At 46.9% G+C, this 9178-nt stretch overlaps 1 long non-coding RNA gene across 1 annotated transcript in view; it reads right to left on the bottom strand.

Annotated features, from left to right (window-relative positions):
* LOC133484846 (uncharacterized) overlaps positions 1-7552 on the bottom strand; it is a 17152-nt gene extending 9600 nt beyond the window's left edge. Inside the window, exon 1 of the long non-coding RNA XR_009790512.1 lies at positions 7463-7552. This is a non-coding gene — a long non-coding RNA (uncharacterized LOC133484846). The remainder of the gene's footprint in view (positions 1-7462) is intronic.
* Between the last annotated feature and the right edge of the window lie 1626 nt (positions 7553-9178).

Raw genomic sequence — 9178 nt, 5'->3', positions numbered from 1 at the left:
GAGAAGACCACGAGGAGGGGTGCTGATGGCAAACACAGCGAAGAGAAGCCTCCACATCTTGATTCGCCCTCTCAGCCTGGCCGTTGGTCTGCGGGTGGAAACCGGACGAACGACTGGAGGAAGCTCCCAGCGCTTTGCAGAACAACCTCCAGACCCGAGAGACGAACTGCGGGCCCCTGTCAGACACCAGATCAGCAGGAATACCATGAAGTCGGAAGACATGGTCAACAAGGAGATTAGCAGTCTCAAAGGAGGATGGCAGCTTCGGCAGAGCAACGAAATGGGCCATCTTGGAGAATCTGTCGACAACACTCAGGATGGCCGAGTTCCCTCCGGACAGCGGAAGGCCCGTGATGAAGTCCAAGGTGACGTGGGACCAGGGGCGGGAAGGAATGGGCAGTGGACGAAGAAGACCAGCTGGAGGACGATGGGACATCTTGCTACGGGCACACACTGAGCATGCCGAAACATATTCCTTAACGTCCCTGCGTAGTCCCGGCCACCAGAACCGTTGGGAAATGAGGAAAAATGTCCGACTGACCCCAGGATGGCAAGCGACTCTAGAAGTGTGTCCCCACCTCAACACCTCTGGATGTAAAACGACCGGAACAAACAACTTGCCATCAGGAACACCTCCCGGAGCCTGGATGTCCCTCCCCGCCTCCACCACCTTCTTCTCAACCTCCCACTGAAGCGCTCCCACCACCTGGGTCCCAGGTAGAATGGTCTCCACAACAGGCTGAACAGCAGACGGGCCATGCAGCCGAGACAATGCGTCAGGTTTGCCATTCTTCAACCCAGTGCGGTAAGTGATGATGAAATCGAAACGGGTAAGGAGCAGGGCCCAACGTGCTTGACGGCGGTTGAGTCTCTTAGCAGTCCGGAGGTAAAACAGGTTCTTGTGGTCGGTGAAAACTTGAAAAGGTTCCCTAGTACCCTCCGGCCAGTGCCTCCACTCCTGCAGCGCCAGGACAATGGCCAGCAGCTCTCTATTTCCCACATCGTAGTTGGCCTCTGCTGGGCTCAGGCGCCTAGAGAAGAAGGCGCAGTGGTGGAGCCTCTGGTCGACCGGGGACCTCTGGGACAGGACCGCCACCACACCTGAATCAGATGCGTCCACCTCGACAACAAAAGGAGGTTAGGATTAGAATGATTTAACACAGGAGCCTTCACAAACAATTGTTTAATATGATCAAAAGTCGCATCTGCCTTAGGGGTCCATACAAATGGTATTTTATTGGAAGTAAGTCTAGTCAGAGGTCCCACCTTAAGGCTGTAATCACGTATAAATCGCCTATAAAAAATTAGCAAAACCCAAAAACCTCTGCAACTGCTTCCTATATGTTGGAGTTGGCCAATCAACCACAGCCTGGATCTTGGCTGGATCGGCTCGAAGCTGGCCCTTCTCCATGATGAACCCCAAAAACTGTACCGACTCCGCATGGAACTCACACTTCTCAGCCTTAATGTAAAGACGGTTTTCCATCAAGCGCTGCAACACCATGCGGACATGTTGGCGATGTTCATGTAGATCACGGGAAAAGATTAAGATATCGTCCAAGTACACAAAACAGAATACATTTATCATGTCCCAGAGCACATCATTAATAAGACACTGAAACACAGCGGGTGCTCGTGAGTCCAAAAGGCATGACTAAATACTCAAAATGACCTAATGGAGTATTGAACGCAGTCTTCCACTCATCTCGCTCCTTCATCCTCACAAGGTGATAGGCATTGCGCAGATCTAATTTTGTGAACACCTTTGCAGACTGCAAAGGGGCAAACGCCGAGTCCAACAGAGGGAGAGGATACTTTTTCTTTATCATGATGTCGTTGAGACCCCGGAAAACGACACAGGGTCGCAGGGTGCCGTCCTTTTTATCGATAAAGAAAAATCCGGCGCCAACTGGCGACGATGAGGGACGAATCAACCCGGCAGCTAGCGAAGTCGAAATATAATTCTTTAATGCCTCTTGTTCTGGTTTGAAAATCTGATACAGCCTCGCACATGGTCGTGGAGCCACGGGAATCAATTCTATGGAACAGTCGTATGGACGATGCAGAGGCAAAGACTGGGCGCTATCCTTACTGAACACGAGTTGCAAATCATGGTACTCAGCCGGAACATTAGCCAAATCGATGTGTTCGTCTTGAACACGTGGGGTAGTTGTCAACATGGCAGACCGCAGACAATGAGAATGACAAAATAGGCTCCAATTTACAATCTGTAGTTGATCCCAATTAATATCTGGATTATGAAGTTTTAACCACGTTAATCCCAGCACAACTGTAGCATATTGACAGGGCATTACAAAAAATCACCGGGATTCGATGTGGTTACCCGAAAGCTTTAAACACAGCGGAGCCGTATAATGTGTTGTAACCGACAGGAGACGCACATCCAAATCAAGAACTTTTCTTGGTTTGCTAAGTCTGTACAGTGGACAATTTAGAGTCTCTATCACACAGGAGTCCACAAAACACTCATCAGCTCCGGAGTCAATTAATGCGGAAACCTTCACACTGCCGCCAAATCCCGATACTTCGCCCGGCAATTGAAGTCTCTTGTTGTTTGATCCAGTTCTCAATTCACTGGGTACCAAGTCTTCATCAAAATACTCACACGATGAGACGTTCTTTCTGGAGGCAGAAGGCGCTGTCACCACCACCTGGCCGCTCTGCTTGGGACGCGTAGCGTCACTTCCCCGCGGGAGATCTCGCCATGCAGGTGGATACCTTGTGTCCTGGTCGGCCGCAGTACAGACATGCCCCCGCTCTCATGTGTCTCTGACGTTCCGTCTCCGTCAGTTGCCCCCCGCCGAGTTGCATCGGCTCCTCCACGCCGAGGTGGATGGGGGAAAACAGGCGGCGTCTTCCTTGGCGGACGAAGAATGTCCCGGGGAAGTGGACCCAAAAGAAATGCACTGTTCAGCCGCCCGCTCGCGCTGCCATTCCCTCAGTTGATTGTCCAGTCTAATGGCTAGTTCGATCGACTCCTCCAAATTAGTGGTCTCGTCCCGGGCCGCCAACTCATCTTTGACGGCAGGACAGAGTCCCCGACGAAAAATGCCGCTCAACGCAACATCGTCGAATCCACTCTCTGCTGCCAGGATGCGGAACGAAATGGAGTATTCGGCTACTGACAAGTCCCCCTGGGAATGGTCCAACAACCGGCTGCCGGCCTCCTTGACTGGGTGATCAAAAACTCTCCTCAGTTCAGATTCGAATGCCGGGAAGGAGGAACGTAACGCTGGGTTGGCGGTGCTGACCGCCACCGCCCACGATGCCGCCTGACCCGTAAGTAGACTCATTACAAAATCAACCTTCGTCTTATCCTGGGCATACGTGACTGGTTGTTGGTCAAATACTAGGGTACATTGATAAATAAATTGACTGCAGCCGCCGAGCTCCCCAGCATAACGAGGTGGATTTGGGAGACAAGCTTCCCTGGCGGGTGGCACCGCGGCCACCGTGTTGGTGGCGGGTGCTTCTGCCAGAACCGGAGGTAATCCAAGTGCACACACCTGATCAACCCGAGAACTCAGCGTACTGAGATGGGTCGTTAACGCAGTAATTGCCTCCCTGAGCTCGTGTAACGATGTCTCGTGTCTTCCTACCAAATGTCCCTGACTTGCCAACGCTTGACGAAAAGAGTCTGAGTCTGTGGGATCCATTTTTGGTCGGAATATTCTGTAACGGACGGCAATGCCGTAATGGGAGATCCCAAAAAAGAGACTCTAGGTAAGAGGTCTGAACAATTTTAATTCAATGACAGAGCATGTGATGGCGAGACATACAAAACTAAAGGGACTCACCACCAGAGAGAATCAAAAATCAGATAACGCAGGGAGACACGACAAAAGGTCCGTGTGGTATAATCGTATAGAACCTAAATTTGGACAGCGGTCAAAACGGCGGCAAACAGGGGGCAAAAACAAGTGAATATTCCGACACCCACACACTGTCACGGTGCCCCCTAAAAAGGCTGCTGATTACAATGCATGACAGGTGCGTCACCGATGTCAATGCCCACCTTCGCTCACCCAGACACTGCAACACAAAGAAAAACTCTTTGAAACACAGGGCCATGACACTTTCGCTCACATTGCCTTGTTGGTCTTTAAATTTGGTGGAGGAAGGAAGCTCTTGTGTGAGCCCCTACTGAAGACAAGAAGATTCACAGCAAAGGGACAAAAGCACAAGCTCAACAAATGCAAATTCTTTAGACCTGTCAATTTAAATATTCAGTTATGATCCAAATAGGGCGGCACAGCGGACAACTGGTTAGTACATCTGCCTCACAGTTCTGAGGGTTCAAATCCCGGCCTCGCCTGTGTGGAGTTTGTATGTTCTCCCTGTGCCTGCGTGGGTTTTCTCCCACATCCCAAAAACATGCAGGGTAGGTTAATTGAATACTCTAAATTGCCCATAGATGTGAATGTGAGTGCGAATGGTTGTTTGTTTAGATGGACTTGAGAACGTTTCCATTAACTTCCATGTGAACAGATATTTCAGAGCTGTTGTGTTTGTGCTTATTTAAACATTAGTTTCGTAAACATTCTGAATTGTATCTGTGAAGGTTGAATAGCCTCAAACAAACTCAATCGCCTCTTATGCATCTTTTTACATATACGATTTATCTGCCGTTTCGCCCAAGTTTCTGTTATGTACAGTATATACGGCACTGTGTGGTTAGAGGAAGTTGTCTTGCTAATATTCCGCTTTGGAAGGTGGTATCAGAGGAGGGGAATGACAGGACAGGGATGTGAACTTTTACACTCACTACGGGATTCCATGTAACTGTAAAAGTGTGTGGTAGTATTCCTTTGCTGGGTTCTGTGTAAAAGGAAAAAGTATGAAGTATGTGTATGCAAATTTCAGCCATTTCAATTCAATGGAGGACTTATAGGCATGTAGACCAAAAGAGAAATCTATGAATTTTAATGAATGTTGACAACGGAATACCCAAACAGTTCCTATAGTTCACGTCAAAGTAAGTGCACGCATCAAGAATAGAACCTTCACCATCGCTCTGAGCTGTTCTTGTTACCTTGAAACAAGCTCAACAGACGTATCTGAAAGAAAGAACATCGACTCCTGTTTCGTTTCTTATATCATTGAGAAAAAGGTCAAATGGAAAATAAATTGGATTATTTTGTAGCAGTAGAAAGGGCTGTATAAAACTGTTCAAGATAACTACTGGCATATAAATGACTGCACAATGCTGAACAAAGGGTCCTCAATTGAGCAGTGTTCAACTATAAAAGGGTGTGTGTACGGGATTTGCACGTGTGCTATAGAGGTTTCTCATCAGTGCTTTTTGGGATCATTTTCTTCAAGTGTTTTTGGTCTAACTACCAAAAAAAATCAAGCCTTTCTTGAACTGAGATCAAAGTTCTTATTAGCGCAGCATGTTTTTTTTTTTTTTTTTTTTTTTTTTACACATTTTGTCACCCCACCATAAATCAAGGATGTATTTCAAGTGGATCAGTTTACTCCCTAGATTTATTGTTTAGGTAAAAATTTCATTGGCTAAAACAATTTTTTTTCACAGAGATTTGCTGTGACTTTTTCACATTGTACATTCTCATTGTTTAGTAATATGAGGAATCATGGGACAAATTCAAATCAAAACTCAATATGAGGGAACAGTGATCAAAAGGGATAGCCATGGTCATTTGTGGTAGATCTATGAACTATTATGATTTTTATTATTCCTCTTGGGGCGGCATGATGGACAACTGGTTAGCACATCTGCCTCACAGTTCTGAGGACCCGGGTTCAAATCCGGCCTCGCCTGTGAAGAGTTTACATGTTCTCCCCGTGCCTGTGTGGGTTTTCTCTGGGCACTCAGGTTTCCTCTCACATTCCAAAAACAAGCATGGAAGGTTAATTGATGACTCGAAATTACCCAGTGGTGTGCATGTGAGTGTGAATGATTGTTTGTCTGTATGTGCCCTACGATTGGCTGGTGACCAGTTCAGGGTGTATCCCACCTCCTGCCCGAAGTCAGCTGAGATAGGCACACCTCAGACCCTAGTGAGGATAAGCGGTTCAGAAAATGGATGGATGGACATTCTCTTAGGATAATTCACAAGATACAACTAAAGAAATAAGTGTCACAATAATATGCATTCTGTGTGTTTAGGACATTATGCTGCTTAAATAAGCAAAGCCTTCAAACAGGGCTGTCAAACTTGGTTTCGTTGTCAAACTTGTTTTCGTTGTTATGGTTTCCTTGGGGAGCAGTTATAACAGGGTACTAACATAAATAATAATAATTGTTAGGGGTGTAAAATTACACCCAAAATAATTTTTGGGTCATAGTTTGGTTCACATTGGGTACAACAAGGGAGCAAATTGTGAAACGTCACAAGGTTTGAAACAGGAACAGTTAATGACATTTAAACTTCTAAAAATCTTAAATATTTTCATTATAGGAAAGTGCAACATCAATACTTTGCCTTCTTTTTAGGAATGAACAATGGAGACGAGTGACACAGTAACTTCAAATATTTTGCTTAAAAAAATAATCACACTATTAATGGAGTTTGTTATTGCTTTGGCTCCATCTAAAGAGCTAGGGAGAGGCTGTTTTTTTTTTCATTCTGCACTGACATTTGATGTTCTTCCACAAGTACATTGCTAACCAGAACCTGAGCTTCACTTTGTTTTGTTTGCGGACTAGGAGTGTAGTGATTGCTTTGTTCTTGTTGACACTTAATATTCAAGGATGTCACACTATTGTTTTAACAAAAGTCAAGAAAAAATTGTGGCAAGCTTTCATGAGTTTGACAAACTTGATGTTTCCAAATATTGTGATCCCACTGTTTTGTAGTCTCTGGCATTTCGACTAGGCATTTATTCATTTCTGAGGGAATTTTATTTTCCTGTTGACCAAGTTTGGTTTTGTGTGCATCTCTTGTACATACACTTGCCTGCCTGCCTGCTTACTTTAAAAAAAGAAGCTCTCTGTGACACTAGTGTAAGTGTTGGTCTTGCTTTTCATCGCTGACCCGTGTAATATTTGGGCTGCATCTTGGGTGTCAAAGGCCTCTCTGGGAAGAAACAATGACAAGAAGGCGTATCAGCAATGACAAAGAGTTGACCATGCATACGGCATATCAATTAGTGATGCTCTAGTTCTCGGCAGCGGACATCCACGTAGGAGAGGAGAAGAAAGTTTGAGTGCTGAGGAAACTGTCACCAAAACCTGAAGGATACTAATGTCACGTATGGAGAGAAGCTGGATCCAAGAGCAGGCAGAGGCAGATATAAAATGATGAACAGTTTATTGAGGAAAGGTAATGGGGGTGGTACTAGGTGGGTTGGCAGGCAGTGGTGAGGACAGGCGGCTGGCTTGGTGGCAGGAATGACGTGGATCAGGAACACGGGGGGAAACATTGAGAACAAGGAGACACAGGAGTCATAAAAGGGAACGATGAATAGAGTGACTTACGTGAGGTAAATAAGCCGTTGTACCGCTGGAAGTAAATCCAATATTTTGGCGAGTATTTCCTGGAACAGGCAGGCTTATAGACCTGTGGTGATGATGCTGATTGGAGACAGATGCTGAAAACAGAGCGGGGAGGGGGTAGAGAGAGAGGACGCAAAGCGCCCTCCCTGCTCCAATAATGGAACTGCAGGGCAGTATTTGACAAGTAAGGCAGAAAGACTTTTGTTGTTGTTGTTGTTTGGTGCTAGGTTGTTATGTGAAATGGTTGCTGCAAGCTAAAATGTTAAGATTTATACTGCAAAGTAATTGGTAGTGTAGTGGTAGATGCTGCATTTCACACAGACAGCACAGGGTTTGATTTCTGGTCAGTGTCCTAATACTGTAATATGGTCCCAGGCCCATTGTTTCATTATATATGTGACATATGATGTCACTTACATTTAGTTGGATTTTTTTCCTCCATCACAATCGATCTGAACTATCCATCCACCCATCCATTTTCTGAGCCGCTTCTCCTCACTAGGGTCGCGGGCGTGCTGGAGCCTATCCCAGCTGTCATCGGGCAGGAGGCAGGGTACACCCTGAACTGGTTGCCAGCCAATCGCAGGGCACATAGAAACAAACAACCATTCACACTCACAGTCATGCCGACGGGCAATTTAGAGTCTCCAATTAATGCATGTTTTTGGGATGTGGGAGGAAACCGGAGTGCCCGGAGAAAACCCACGCAGGCACGGGTAGAACATGCAAACTCCACACAGGCGGGGCCGGGGATTGAACCCGGGTACTCAGAACTGTGAGGCTGAGGCTCTAACCAGTCGCTCACCGTGCCGCCACGATCTAAACTAGCCATCCATCCATCCATTTTCTGAGCCGCTTCTCCTCACTTGGGTCTCGGGCGTGCTGGAGCCTCTCCCAGCTGTCATTGGGCAGGAGGCGGGGTACACCTTCAACTGGTTGCCAGCCAATCGTAGGGCACATACAAACAAACAACCATTAGCACTCACAGTTACACCTACGGGCAATTTAGAGTCTCCAATTAATGCATGTTTTTGGGATGTGGGAGGAAACCGGAGTGACCGGAGAAAACCCACGCAGGCACGGGGAGAACGTGCAAACTCCACACAGGCGGGGCCGGGGATTGAACCCGGGTCCTCAGAACTGTGAGGCTGACGCTCTAACCAGTCGGCCACCGTGCCGCCACAATCTAAACTAAAACAATCAAAATGTGACTGAAGTGTGGACATTTCAGTGGCTCAATACAATTTGGATATTTGGCATCATTGGCATGCATTCCAATCGCTGACCAAATACAACCGACAATCCCCTCAAGCTGAGAACAATAGCACACTAGCCAATGACTTGAAAACCTTCTACTGCAGATTTGAAAAGGACACTTTGAACATCGACAGGAAGTGGACCAACTGGAGCTGTGGTGCGGCTGACACAACCTGGAGCTGAGCACGCTCAAGACTGTTGAGATGATCGTGGACATCAGGACGCATCCTTCGCTACAGCTGCTACTCACGCTGTCCACCGTCAAGACCTTTAAATTCCTGGGAATTACAGTCTCTCAGGACCTGAAGTGGGCGATAAACATCAACTCCGTCCTCAAAAAAGCCCAGCAGAGGATGTACTTCCTGCGGCTTCTGCGAAAGCACGGCCTGCCACGGGAGCTGCTGAGTCAGGTTTACACAGCGGTCATCGAATCAGTCCTGT

Source organism: Phyllopteryx taeniolatus, chromosome 10, assembly GCF_024500385.1.
Source record: "Phyllopteryx taeniolatus isolate TA_2022b chromosome 10, UOR_Ptae_1.2, whole genome shotgun sequence".
NCBI lineage: Eukaryota > Metazoa > Chordata > Actinopteri > Syngnathiformes > Syngnathidae > Phyllopteryx > Phyllopteryx taeniolatus.
This window is presented reverse-complemented; position numbering and strand designations above follow the sequence as displayed.